The sequence below is a fragment of the Megalobrama amblycephala genome, linkage group LG1 (genome assembly GCF_018812025.1).
Source record: "Megalobrama amblycephala isolate DHTTF-2021 linkage group LG1, ASM1881202v1, whole genome shotgun sequence".
NCBI lineage: Eukaryota > Metazoa > Chordata > Actinopteri > Cypriniformes > Xenocyprididae > Megalobrama > Megalobrama amblycephala.
Window position 1 is genome coordinate 71,690,397 of NC_063044.1, and position 15,183 is coordinate 71,705,579.

Here is a 15,183-nt window from a genome sequence, read left to right on the forward strand (position 1 = left end):
ATGTCACTGATGTCACTCTGTGGGTAAGTTAACCTGGGCGGGAGGGACAGGTGTTACAATATATTTGTTTCCTGAAATATTCTGTTCCATTGGGTGGCGCTTACGCGAATATTCATGAGATCATCATATTGTGGGCGTGTCCTTGAGAGATCGCGCAAGCCAATGGAACTGAAAATATTAGCACACGCTCCGCAAATTGCAACTATTTAATAGAATATTTCGAAAAGGTAATAAAATATCCCTTTGGAATATAAACCCTTAGTTTTGATGGCAGTCTTCATGCCAGCAGCTACTTAAAGAATGTTATTTTTGTTTACAATATTATAATTATGATAGGAAATTTTAGTTTAGTTTCATTTTATTTTTCACTTTATTTTACCAGGCAAATTATTAAGAACGTGTTCTTATTTTCAATAAAGGCCTGAATTAAAGTTTATTTAAAGTTTGACAAGGCAGGATATTGCAGCACAAAACCCTGAAATGTGTCAAACATAACACATACTCAAACAACCTGATTACCTGATTTAAAACTGATTTCAAAAGCAGTCAAATAAAATAATTCTGATAATAATATAATTTATTTCTGTGAGGTAATACAGCACAAATGCACAGAAAAAATAGACAACGACTTTACAAGATGATGTTATACTTGTTATTATCACCAGTCATAATATGGTTTTGTTTTGCTTTTGTGATGTTTGCACCTTATTCTCATCATCTTGTAAAGTCGCTGTCTGTTTCAGACTGTATGCAATTAATGTGAACTAAAGCAATTAATGTGAACTAAAATATATTTTAATATCAGTTATCACACTTAAAGTGTGAATTAAAGTGTACATGTAAATTACATTAAAGTATATTTTAGTAATTGCTTGTCAGTACATTCGAAAGTACACTTTTACCACATTTCAAAGTACATATTTTTTTTTTATTAAAGTCCCACTTAAGTTGTTTAAAAAAATCACTCAGAAGTTCAACTAATTGCATTGAATATGAACTTAACCTGTGATACATTTGAAACTAATTACAAATAGAATGCACTTAAGCGCTGAAAACATTACATCTATTATATAATTTAATACATTTATAATTACATTATTTACATACATTTTTATTTAATTTAATACATTTGTTATTACATTATTTGTAATTACATATAATAATGAAGTTACAGTTTAGTATATTTCAAAATATTACAATCAACACAAATGCAAATTGAAACCCTCTACATTTATTGACAAAACAATCTCTAAAACAAATACACAAAAACCTTTTTCATACTACATATTCTATTGCTATTATTATAGTATTATCATGCTATATGCTATTATCAATATATTATTGATATATTATTGTACTTATATAATTGTACAATTCATTACTATTTTATTTGCTGTAAACTGTTTGTTTATTGACAGTATTAAATACTTTATTATTGACTATATTATTATATACTACATAAACTATTTCTTATATATAGTGTATAACAAACTATTTACTATTCTCACTTTATCTTATATTTACACTTTGCATTGCACTGTAGTTGTACCATGTCATTACCATAAAGGATCCATCAGTTATCGTTGTTGTTGTGTGTTTTGGAGTATCTGTCTGTAAATATCTGTATCATTTTAGTGCTATAAATATACAGAAAGCAGCCTGTGTGATTTGTATTTGATGATGTGTTTCTTTTTCTCAATGGTGGTCAATTCTAAGCTCAAGAAAAGCTAAAATTGCGTTAAAGACAGAAAATGCCGTTTCCACAATAAGAAAACTTTATTTCATTTAATGTGAAAATTAAATTCTCTGTATGGGCGTTTTCACAATTCTTATGCAAGAATAAAGCAGCTAAATACATGAAAAGCCTGAGCTTTGACTATTTCTTATTCGAATAAATATTTTGTCTAACTATCAATATTTTAAGTAACTAGAATTTTTTGTACACCACATACATTATAAACCACTGAAATCGGTTGATAAATGTAAACGTTATTTTTGTTTTATCCAGAAAAACCGCAGCTCGTCCGTTTACTTGCATTTGTTTACAGCGTAGTCTCGTAATGTTTCAGGAACTTGTTTTCGTTTTTGTACCATGTTGTGTTCGAGCACGTTATTAATCTTCAGTGAAGGATCTGTTTAAAACTTATACAGGCAAGTATGTGACATCAGTCATCATTTTACTTTCGGTTTTGTTCAAGTGTTTTGAGCATAAAATGGCGCAAAGAGCAGGTAAGCTTTGATTATTAACAAAATATGTATATTATGCTAATATCAAAACTGTTGTTACTCATTTAATACACTGTATTACCACACCCACAGACATGCGCATTCCCAGGTGAAAAAACTACACTTCCATAATGTACTTAAAGTGCTCTATTTTCACACACTAATTTTGTACTTTAATATACTAAAAATTCTTCTTAAGATAATGTTAAGAACACCTTGGTGTACTCAACTGTACTATTTGAGACACCATTTAGTTACCACTTGTAGTACACTTGAACCTATAACACTACAAATACAGAGATAGTATGTTAAAAAGCACATTTTAGTTTTAATTCATGGTGTCTCAAAGTAGCACAGTTGAATATGTTCTTAAGATTATCTTAAGAAGTACTAAAGAAGAATTTTATTAAAAAATACTATGGAAGTACAAAATTAAGAACAATCTATTAAGTACAAAATTAGTGCACGGAAATAGAGCACTTTAAGTAGCTACATTATGGAAGTTTACTTTTGTTCACTTGGGTTGCTATACGTTTTTGATGTGTTTTTGACTATATTGCAGTATCTGTTTCCCCTAAATCCCACCATATCTGCTGATATTTCAGCCATGTAATTCAGTAACAGGCTAGCTAACACTTGTAACCAATTATCACGAAGCAATGACATTTAATCGTTCTACTAATCATTAGATTAATCGATTATCAAAATAATCGTTTGTTGCAGCCCTACTGCTCAGTGCTCTGGTAATATGGTATGACCCATTTCAGATTTAATCAAAACTGCCCCCAACACTGACCAGCTGACCTCTTCTTTCAAGGAAAGACGGTGTTGGTGTTGTGCCTTTTGTTTTGTGTCTGGACTTTTAAATTGAATTGTTTTCTCTGTTCCCATAGTCTCTGTGTTCTCTTCCTTTGTTTAGTTCCTGTTTTCCCTGTTACTGTGCTCCCGTTGTTTGCTGCCATGTCTTTTCCTTTGACCACTCCCCACTCCTAGTTTGTCATCATAGTAATTCATTAGCTTATTTGTTTTCCTCTGTCTTTATAGCCCTGTTTAATCTCTTGGTTTGCTTTGATTGCTTTGTTTAATTTGTTCCTTGTTGCTCTGGATATGTTCCTGTTCTGAGTATCATTGTCTACTCCAACTTTCCTGTGTTTATTTCTCCGGTGGATTTTAACTGTAAACCAAGCTGTACGTGGATCCTCTTCAAATTTTCTTTATTTCTTTAAGTGATTTTCTTTTCATTTTTATTCACAAAGTAAATGAACTCATAAGCATCCAAATAAGCACTGATTCCAACTGTTTTCTCTGTTTTCAGATATCATGTCTTCAACAATAGAGATGAGAATAACGGAGAACAGGTGAATGATCTACTGCAGAAGATTGACACAATGATGGAGCAGAATGGAGGAGGACACTACAGTAATCAGCAGCTGTTGGTGCATTTTTTTAGTAAAACTAGGTGTAATTTGTGACATTCTCATGGAATTTGTGTAATTTTGTTTTATAACATTTTGATGTATTTTTACTTTTCTTGGTGCTGGTGTGGGTGCAGTGCTTGTCTCTGTGTATTTTCTTAATAATCTCGCAGTGATGTTGTTAATACTGCAGCAAATTCAAACGCTTCCTCACTGGATCAGCGCTGTGTGTCATGTGATCGGCCTGCAAGTAAACCTGTTCTTTTATTTTTTTGTAGATTCAGTATTTGAAAATATATGATGTAATGATTTTTTTCTGCAAATCTCATCAATATAACATCATATTCAGGTTTTATTTTACTCATAATGCAGCACAACTGTCAAAACTAATACTTGAATGGAATTGATGAATAGAAGTGATGAATTCTGACAAAAAGTGATAGTAAATGCTAGAATGGTAATTATTATTTTAACCAGCAGGTGGCAGCAGAGTACCACTTATTGGCTCACTTTCATGTTTTTGGTATTGGTTTCAAAGCACATTTTCCGTGGTAATGCCATAAAACATTATTACAAACACATATTTTGTTGATATATGGATATTTGTAATAAATGATATGTAAGAAAATGTTTCTTCCAGGTTTCAATTTAATTTTCAGGTCTCAATGCAACATTATTGCAAAAACATACCTCAAATGAATAAATGAAGTGGAAAACCTTGACAAAATATAATTTGTAAAGTTATAATGGTTTATACATTTTAAATATGACTTCAAATGAAAAATCCCTTGGAAAAAAAATAATACTGAGCAGAAGAATATATGCTATTACAGGTGCTGGTCATATAATTAGAATATCATCAAAAAGTTGATTTATTTGACTAATTCCTTTCAAAAAGTGAAACTTGTATATTATATTCATTCATTACACACAGACTGATATATTTCAAATGTTTATTTCTTTTCATTTTGATGATTATAAATGACAACTAACAAAATCCCAAATTCAGTATCTCAGAAAATTAGAATATTACTTAAGACCAATACAAAGAAAGGATTTTTAGAAATCTTGGCCAACTGAAAAGTATGAACATGAAAAGTATGAGCATGTACAGCACTCAATACTTAGTTGGGGCTCCTTTTGCCTGAATTACTGCAGCAATGCGGCGTGGCATGGAGTCGATCAGTCTGTGGCACTGCTCAGGTGTTATGAGAGCCCAGGTTGCTCTGATAGTGGCCTTCAGCTCTTCTGCATTGTTGGGTCTGGCATATCGCATCTTCCTCTTCACAATACCCCATAGATTTTCTATGAGGTAAAGGTCAGGCGAGTTTGCTGGCCAATTAAGAACAGGGATACCATGGTCCTTAAACCAGGTACTGGTAGCTTTGGCACTGTGTGCAGGTGCCAAGTCCTGTTGGAAAATGAAATCTGCATCTCCATAAAGTTGGTCAGCAGCAAGAAGCATGAAGTGCTCTAAAACTTCCTGGTATATGGCTGCATTGACCTTGGACCTCAGAAAACACAGTGGACCAACACCAGCAGATGACATGGCATCCTAAACCATCACTGACTGTGGAAACTTTACACTGGACCTCAAGCAACGTGGATTGTGTGCCTCTCCTCTCTTCCTCCAGACTCTGGGATCCTGATTTCCAAAGTAAATGCAAAATTTACTTTCATCAGAGAACATAACTTTGGACCACTCAGCAGCAGTCCAGTCCTTTTTGTCTTTAGACGCTTCTGACGCTGTCTGTTGTTCAAGAGTGGCTTGACACAAGGAATGCGACAGCTGAAACCCATGTCTTGCATACGTCTGTGCGTAGTGGTTTTTGAAGCACTGACTCCAGCTGCAGTCCACTCTTTGTGAATCTCCCCCACATTTTTGAATGGGTTTTGTTTCACAATCCTCTCCAGGGTGCGGTTATCCCTATTGCTTGTACACTTTTTTTCTACCACATCTTTTCCTTCCCTTCGCCTCTCTATTAATGTGCTTGGACACAGAGCTCTATGAACAGCCAGCCTCTTTTGCAATGACCTTTTGTGTCTTGCCCTCCTTGTGCAAGGTGTCAATGGTCGTCTTTTGGACAACTGTCAAGTCAGCAGTCTTCCCCATGATTGTGTAGCCTACAGAACTAGACTGAGAGACCATTTAAAGGCCTTTGCAGGTGTTTTGAGTTAATTAGCGGATTAGAGTGTGGCACTAGGTGTCTTCAATATTGAACCTTTTCACAATATTCTAATTTTCTGAGATACTGAATTTGGGATTTTCCTTAGTTGTCAGTTATAATCATCAAAATTAAAAGAAATAAACATTTGAAATATATCAGTCTGTGTGTAATGAATGAATATAATATACAAGTTTCACTTTTTGAATGGAATTAGTGAAATAAATCAACTTTTTGATGATATTCTAATTATATGACCAGCACCTGTATATTAATAGGAACATTGTCATTTTTCGTATTTTTTACTGTTGTAGAGGCACATTTTGTCCGATCTGACTGAAATTTTGCATGCTTATTTAGAGGCATATGTCACAAGTTCCAATTTTTAAGATGATCTGAGCTTTCCTTGAGGAGTTTTTTGGTACACTTGATCAAGGCCACAATTTAAAATGATCCTATTATATTCATCCCAATACAAAAGTTCAGCTTTTTTGATAACTATTAATCTAGAGGGTCCAGAATATTATACTGCATTGGTTTAACTCAGATTAAGCAAAAAACTAGTTTGCAAAAGTAGTTTATATATATTGTCTGACCCAGCATTCAATACCAGTAGCTGGTTACATTATGGGTATTTGTTTGTTTTGAGTTGATTTATGCGTTGTTTAAGCAAGATGGTTGGGTTTTTGCAAAATTATGTGTGTTTATGTTAGTTTTGGTGGGTTTGGTTCACGACTCAGTTGGCCCTTGCCTTGGAGGGTCCCACGCTCCAGGTCCTCATTGACCTGTCTCCTGAAGAGCGGCATGATCTCCAGGCCCTCACCGCTGCTCTCAACCATCGCTTTGGGTTGAGAACCACCGCAAAACAGAGCAGGGAGGAGCTAACTAACCGATGTCAACGTGAAGAAGAGAGCGTGGGCACCTTCGCTGCCGACATCCGAGTTTACGCCCGGAAGGGCTACCCTACCTTCCCGGCCGCAGCGAGGGAACAGCTGAGCCTCCGCGCTTTCCTGCGGGGCCTTACACCTGAGCACCTCCGCCAACATGAGAGAGGGGCTGAGTGAGCTGAGGCGGTGCTACAGGCTGGGCCAGTGAAAGGTCAATCTCTGCTCCAACGTCAGCAGACGAGAGCAGCCGCACAGGAGGTGGAAGGGGCCCGGTTGGAGGAGTAGGTCAGCCAGGTCCAACCAGCAGTGACCCCCCGACAAAGGATGAGACTAGACCATTGTGGAGAACTGGGGCATTTCACCAGGGACTGCCCTGCCCCAAAGCTGTTATCTGTGGTGGTGGGGATGATCCAGACGAGCCACAAGTTCTGGCTCGCTCACATCAGGTATGAGTGCATTATTGGCTTGGACTTGTTGGCTCACTGGGGAGCATGTGTCGACGTGTCGGTGGCTGCAATCTGCCACGGTACCGAGACGGTCGACCCCAAGCCATCACATGAGAGTTGCAGAGACTCGGGGATCCACGGTGAAGTATCGTACCTCAGTCCAGCGCCTCCCATTCACTACCACCGCACGCACCATTCACTCCCCATCACCTGAGACTGTTGCTGCTGTTAAGGAGTTAGAGCGGCGAAGCAGTGAGCATCTGAGCGTGTCGTAGCGAGAGCAGTTACATTGCCTTTTGAGAGACTTTGTGGACATTTTTGCAGCCAGAGAAGAGGACTGTACCATAGAACAGCTCTGGTACAGCATCACATTGACACTGGCACTGCTGCCCCCATTCACTTGCGCCCCCTTAGACTGCCTCTCGCCAAGCGCCAGGCCCCCACCAACCAACATCACTTAGCTACAGAGCTTCTTGGGCCTGGCCTCCTATTTGTCAGAGACTTTGCAACCATCACCAGCCCCTTGCATTAGTTGACAAACAAGGGCCGGCAGTTTGAGTGGTCTGAGGATTGTGCAGCGGCCTTCCGACCGCTAAAAGCCGCTCTCATTGATGCTCCTCTCCTGGCCTACCCTGACCCCAACCAACCATTCCTTGTGGACACTGATGCCAGTAACTTGGAGGTTGGGGCTGTACTCTCCCAGAGGGGGGAGAATGGAGAGCGAGTTGTGGTTCAGCACTGACCAGGGCAGCAGCATGCTAACGCTGATGCCCTCTCCAGATGTCCATGCTTAGGTGAAAAATGTCGGTACTGCAGTCACCAGGAAGAAAGAGGTATGGGGCCCTCATCAGCGGCAGTAAGGCTGGGTGACAGCAATAGAGATGGGGAGCCATTTACCACTGAGCAGTTGAGGCAACAGCAGGTGAACGATCGAGTGCTGGCGAAGATGAGGGGCTGGCTGGAGGCTCAAGCATGTCCCAGACTGGCCAGCCGTGTCTTCCCAGGGGCCCGAGATCAAGACACTTTATTCTCAGTGGGGCAGGCTGGAGTTCCACGACAGCATGATCTACAGGCGGTGACAGGCCCCTGGGGGGGGGAATCGACCATCTGCCATTCCTGGTTCCCCACGCTTTGCGGCCTGAGGTCCTCCATTGGATTCATAAGGCAGCTGGAGCCAGCCACTTTAGAAACTCCAAGACAGTGCGGCAACTGCGGCAGCGTTTTTACTGGCCTAGATGTCGGCAGGATGCAGAGCTGCATGTTCACTGCTGCGATATTTGCATGGCGCAGAAGGGACCCAGCCGACGCTCTTATGTGCTGTTGCAGCAGTACCTAGTCAAGGCTCCCATGGAGAGGATTGGGGTGGACATTTTGGGTTCATTACCCATCACAGAGACCGGAAACCATTTTGTCCTGGTTGCAATGGACTATTTTACGAAGTGGCCAGAGGCGTATGCGGTGCCCGATCAGTGCTTCCACATCAGCGCAGCGGCTAGTGAACGAAATGTTCACCGGGTTGAACAAGCTTCATAGTGGCCAGGGGTGGAACTTTGAGAAACGATTGTTCAGTGAGGTGTGCCAGCGATTGGGGGTGAAGAAGACAAGAACCACTCCCCTCCACCCTCAAAGCGATGAACCGGTTGAGTGGTTCAACCGCACCCTGGCCACCCAACTTGCCATCTTGACCAGTCAGCACCAGAGAGACTGAAACTAGCATCTGCCCCTAGTCCTTTGGGTGTATAGGACAGCAGTGCATGAGTTGAGCCAGTGCACACCGACGGCGATGATTGCTGGTGGGCTAGAACTGGAATACTTCAGGCGATTGAAGGAGCGCCTGAGCATGATCCATCAACTGGCCAGGGATGCTCTAGTGGATGCAGGAGCCCGCCAGAAGTGCTGCCAGTTATTACAATATATATGAACCTCATTGGTTCTTGCTGAAGCTCAAACATACTGCGTGACACATTTACGTTTACATTTAGTCATTTAGCAGATGCTTTTCTCCAAAGCGACTTACAAATGAGAATAGTATAAGCAATCAAATCAACACGAGTACAACAGTATGTGTCGATAAAAAAGATTTTTGAAAATGGCTAAGGACTCAGCTGCTCGGATAGAGCATGGCAGGTCATTCCACCAGCCAGGAACAGACCCAAAGAAGATCCGTGAGAGTGATTTTGTGCCCCTTTGGGATGGCACCACAAGACGCCGTTCATTTGCAGGATCCAAGCTTCTGGAGAGTGCATAAGTCTGAAATAGTGAGTTTAAGTATAGTGGTTCAGAGCCAGTGGTTGTTCTGTAGGCAAACATCAGAGCCTTGAATTGAATGCTACAGCTATTGGCAGCCAATGCAGAATGATGAAATCTGTAGGACTGGGCTGTTGTAGCGATAGGATCTGTGATAGGGCTGCACGATTAATCGCATGAGATTGTCATGCGTGTCTCAACAGTAAAGCCGGTTCTGTGATTAGCGGTAAATGTCCATCACCTGCTTTCAAATGGAGCGGCACTTAATATACAGAGCCGTAGTTCGCGGACAAGCTACGCAATATCGCGTTCATAATCGCAGATGAATCGCCTTCGATTATGAACGCGATATTGCGTATCTTGTCCGCGAACTACGGCTCTGTATATTTGCCGAGATACAACTATTTTTAAAATCTGGAATCTAAGGATGAAAAAAAATGAAATTATTGAGAAAATCAGCTTTAAAGTTGTCTAAATGAAGTCCTTAGTAATGCATATCCACTCACAAAAATAAGTTTTGGATATATTCATGGTAGGAAATTTACAAAATATCTTCATGGAACATGATCTTTACTTAATATCCTAATCAATAATCAATCAATTTTCAATTTTGAAAAATCAATAATTTTGACCCATACAATGTATTGTTGGCTATTGCTACAAATGTACCTATGTGACTTATGACTGGTTTTGTGCTCCAGGGTCACAAATGTGGTACTGGTAATGTGAGCTAATACCTCTCCAAGATTTTGAACATAAAAGGTATAGATTAAATGTTGGTCTAAAACTGGTTAGGATAGATGTATCTGAATTTGACATCTTTATAATTGGAGTAATTGTTGCATGTTTTAGACTGTCAGGGACCATTCCAGTGCTTAGACTCAAATTTACAGATACAGAACAACATCTGAACCAACAGTATTTACAACTTTTAAAAAAATAGCTGGCATGACAGCATGAGGAAAGAAAGCGGACCTTAAGTGCTCAATGCTATTTTTGCAAGAAGGAACAGGGTCAGAGGACCAGAGGAACTGACATGATGTACTAAAGATAGAAAAGTATTTTCTTTGCATTCTTGAAAATGTTCATGTTCAGACGACAACACTGTCAAAATGTTCCCTGTTCACACGGATCTGTGAAAATGAACAAAAACGTTACATTATGCTGTGAGAGAAGTGTTGGCAATGTTACTATACACATATAAACTGAAAACATCATATGTATGTTCATGATGTCACCGTTTACACAAATTCATGTTTGGTTTTGTTGTTTACAGGGAGAACATAAAGGTATCCTTTTCAAAAACTTGGACCTTTAAAGCTTTTATTCAAATTTTCATGTAAATGAATGATCAAAACATTAAAAGTTTTCCATTCGTAGTTGAAAATGGTTTCGTGTAAACGCTCCACAAAAGAGTGAAAATTCACACCCATCAGTCTAAACTGGGTTCGGAGATGATCTCAGAAGATCTCATTTCCTCTTCTTTCTTTAAGCGTGTTTCTTTAATAATCTGTGTGGTCAAACTAACTGAGCTCTCACACTCAGCAGTAACATGTTTCCAGACCTCAACAGAGAGATCACACCTCTGAAAATACCACAGAAACAAATTTAAACTGTGAAACTAGACTAAAGATCACGCAAACAGTTCTGAAAACACCAGAACACAAAGAGGACAAAAGAAAAAGTGTGTTAGTTTGACCACACTGTTTAGACATGGAGAAAGCCAAACTTTCATTTGCATATTTAAAGTCCTTCTGTGGTGAAAATCAAGTTTTTAATGTTGAAATCTCTGGTGTTTCTGACGTCACAAACTACATTGTAACCAATCATGTCAACGTGTGGGCGGGCTTTAGCATATCATTAACAGCGAACTAGCAGAGGAGTCTTGAGAGAAGATATGAAAATGAAAAGATATGAAAAATTGTGTAGATTTAGCAATATGGCGGGTGTATGATGTATGGTATGATTTTATGATGAACTATATGCCTTTCTCCACTGACGATCTGAGTTGTCCTGGACCCCTGGTTGAGAACCAGTCCCTTATGAAAATGAACCATGGTTTATTATAGTAAAAGTGTAATAACCATGTTTTGTTGTTTTTTTTTTCTTTAATTAAAAAATACCATGGTTAAACTATGGTTAGTGTAGCAAACCCATGGTTGATTTGTGAGCATGTTTTTTATGTTAACCATGGTTTATTTTTGTAAGTGTGAACAGAGGTTTTTGTGTCTCGTCTACAGAGTCTGCTCAAGAAAATATGTGTAATGATGGAAAATATATTTCACCATAAATACACGTTTGACATAGACTATTTTATTATTGTATTTATTATACAAATAAAATATAATATTACAAACATAGCTGAATGCAGATGATCAAATGGTTATTGACAAAAATATCATATTGTGATAAACACTTACATCATCAAATAGCTTTTGGCTGTTCTCATAATTAGTGCAAGCTGACAGTTAATTAACTGCTGGAGAAAATAGATGATTTAATGAGAATGATGTAAGAGAGTAAAAGTGTCCCCATTTTCTAGACTTTGTCCAAACCTGCAGCTCTGAATGAATAATAAAGACACTAGCATTAACTGATCAACAAGCAGACAGAAACTATACAAAAAACATGCTGAACTGAGAAAAATAAGCAATAACTACAAATAAATCAGAGCATCACTTGGGTTTGTTTGTGAACATGTAAAAGACATTGAAAGTATTTATAATGGCACTGAATGACACCATTAGGACTCAATTATATTAGATTCATATTCTTCTGCTCATGTGGTTTTTGTGTCATTATTTGACTGATTTGTGATGGTTCTTGTTCACAGAGGCATAAAGTTCACTGCAGTTTTCCTGAGATCCAGCTTTTGCTCCTCTGATGGAAGCAGAAGTCACTTTATCATCACAGCGAACCTGAATGAACATCACAGTTATTGTTTCAACACACAATTATTACAGCATGATGTTTGAGCTCAATTCATGACACAAATTCAGAGGAAAACACAAACTATCATGTTGAGAGAAGCTGGACAACATCAAGGAAGTGTTTCTCCCCTTGTTCTTTTTGTCTTGTTTTTACTGTAGTCCTCAGTATAAGTGACCTCAGTGTAAGTCTCATCATATATCAGCTCCTAAACATCAATGGACATATGAAAAATTACAACAGTCAAATCAAATATACACAAATATGCGCAAATGATTGAAAAGATTATATAATGGACAGGTTAGTGTATTTGTACTGTTTCTGGTCTGAAGTCACAGATAAGAATAAAAATGATGGAACCAAAGAATATGAGTCTGACATTTCAGGATCAGAGCTTATAAACACTAATAACTCATGGATCGACCTACAATACTCACCTCAGAGTCATCAGTTCCTCTTCTGTTATCTGAAACATATTGTCAAGAGAATATTTATGATTAAAAACACAAACCAAATACACAATACAGTTGTTATATTCACCGTCTCGTCCTGTTGTTATTGACTGTCACGTGATCCTTTGTGTTCTGTTCCCGCCACTCATCATTCACCATGGACACTGATTACTCACAGCTGTTAGTTATTAGTATTGTGTATTTAAGTTCCTCCCTGTCCTCAGTCTTGTGTGCGGTATTGTTGAATGTTACTCGTGTTGTATGTTACCTGCCTATTCCGTAAGATTAAACTAAGTTATCTTACTTGAACCTGTCTTCCTCGTCTTCCCTGGTGTACAACTGTAACAGAATACCAGACCTAAACCGAAAAATGGATTATGGCAACATGTTTGTGCACGATTTTTGTTTGTTCACGAAAAAGTTCATCAGTGTTGCACTTGCCTGCCCCTACGACGACGAAACCCTGAAGTCGCCGTTCTGGATCGGGGCCAACTACCATTGTCCCGTGGACCTCCCAGACACCTCCAGACTCGACTGGAGGGAATATATCATCAGGTGTCTGGAGAGTATTCGTCCCCGATCCAGAACACAGCCAGACCCAGAGCCCGTATCTTCCCCACGGACCGCGGAGTTCTTGTGCGAGCCCCCCGCAGATGGAGAGTTATCACTGGCAGGTACAGGTCAGCCAGATCCCGAGACTCTGAGGACAGAGGTGACCCGCGCCCCGGAAGTGGAACTCCACCAGACGTCTGACCAGGGGTGTGAGCCCACGACATCTGCAGACGAGGGAGAAACTACTACGGAGAGAGAGGACTGGCTGATTGACTTTAGCGATTAGTCAACTCCCACGCAAACCCACCCATCATGTTCATCTTCGTTACTTAACAGGGACATTACTATAGACTGTGTTTTATTTACAGATTCTCTACCAATGCAGTCAACACCTCGCTCAGCCAGTCCTCCTACAACATCACTGCTGGATGTCATCTGCCCTGCGCCGTCTCCGGGGAACCCCTGTGACGTCGAGCCGCAGGTCACACTCCCACCAAGAGCATGTAGGCCAGAGGTTCTGGTGGCTTCGCCTCCAGCCGCCGACCTCATTGCTCCATCTCGGCCCGTCGACCTGCCGGCTCCGTCCAGGCTCCGCCCATCTACGGTTCTGCCGGAGACCTTCCGACTGACGGCTCCTCCGGTCTCCCTCATCCGGCTGGCTCCCCCTTGGTCAGTCGTCCCTCCTCTTCAGCAACGGACTTACGAGACATCGTTTACACTCCATCCCTCCACCCTTTCGGCTACAGAGGGCTCCTCCTTCCCCTCGGAGTTGCCTCTGTCCTCGGTCGAGCCTACGTCACCGCAGCCCTCGGGATCTCCAGCTCCACCTCCGCCAATCGTCGCCTGTACATTGCCGCGGTCTCCTAGGCCAGCAACGTCGCGGGAGTTCACGAGCTCTCCGTCTGCACCCCGGAATCCACCTGCCAAGTCTCCGCCGGTCATCCCCCAGATGCCGTCAGTCCGCCCTACAGCATCTGGACTCCACCCTTCATCTACTCAGCCGTGGACTGTCGGATCTGGGGAGCTCTGGGTCTGTGCCAGCAGTCATCCACCTACACCGCCAGGGGATCGTCATCCTCCATTCATCACTCCATCACCATCACTCCGTCCACCTCCTGGGCCCCCTCCGGCCACCCCTATGATGTTCTTCCATGGCGCGAGGACGCGCCTTGCCGGAGGGGGAGCTAATGTTACATTCACCGTCTCGTCCTGTTGTCATTGACTGTCACGTGATCCTTTGTGTTCTGTTCCCGCCACTCATCATTCACCATGGACACTGATTCCTCACAGCTGTTAGTTATTAGTATTGTGTATTTAAGTTCCTCCCTGTCCTCAGTCTTGCGTCCGGTATTGTTGAATGTTACTCATGTTGTATGTTACCTGCCTATTCCTTAAGATTAAACTAAGTTATCTTACTTGAACCTGTCTTCCTCGTCTTCCCTGGTGTACAACTGTAACAAAAGTCTCATACATAAAATATTTGGAGGATTTTTAGAGCTGTAGAATTACAATGTGAACTCACTGATTTCTCTTCACTTACAGGAATACGGTTTAAATTACATGTTTATTTTATCAGATGTTTTGGACTTTTTGTCTGTTATATAATATGAGAAACTGTAAAAACTCACCGTCTCTTTTTCTGCGAATCATCCAGAGAATAAGAGCAGGAAGGAGAACAGCGAATGAAGCGACAACAATCACAATCACTGAGAGAGAGACGATATTACAGTCATATTAATACTGATGTCCACTGAGCTCATTTTCACTACAATGAGTTCATTTAGATCCTGATTCTAGAAAAACTCCAGAGTGTGAAAACAAGCACTGAAATGAGGATGATCTTCATACACACCTAGAGAGGTTGG

At 40.4% G+C, this 15,183-nt stretch overlaps 2 long non-coding RNA genes across 2 annotated transcripts; one reads left to right on the forward strand and one right to left on the reverse strand.

Moving 5' to 3' along the window:
- The first annotated feature begins 2,606 nt into the window (after nt 1-2,606).
- Nucleotides 2,607-4,269, forward strand: LOC125248969. The gene is made up of 2 exons (XR_007180456.1): nt 2,607-3,414; nt 3,542-4,269. It is a non-coding gene; the product is annotated as an uncharacterized LOC125248969 (long non-coding RNA).
- A 7,487-nt stretch (nt 4,270-11,756) lies between these two features.
- On the reverse strand, nt 11,757-15,173 carry LOC125248895. The gene is made up of 3 exons (XR_007180433.1): nt 14,947-15,173; nt 12,752-12,780; nt 11,757-12,522 (listed from the first exon to the last, which is right to left on the reverse strand). It is a non-coding gene; the product is annotated as an uncharacterized LOC125248895 (long non-coding RNA).
- Between the last annotated feature and the right edge of the window lie 10 nt (nt 15,174-15,183).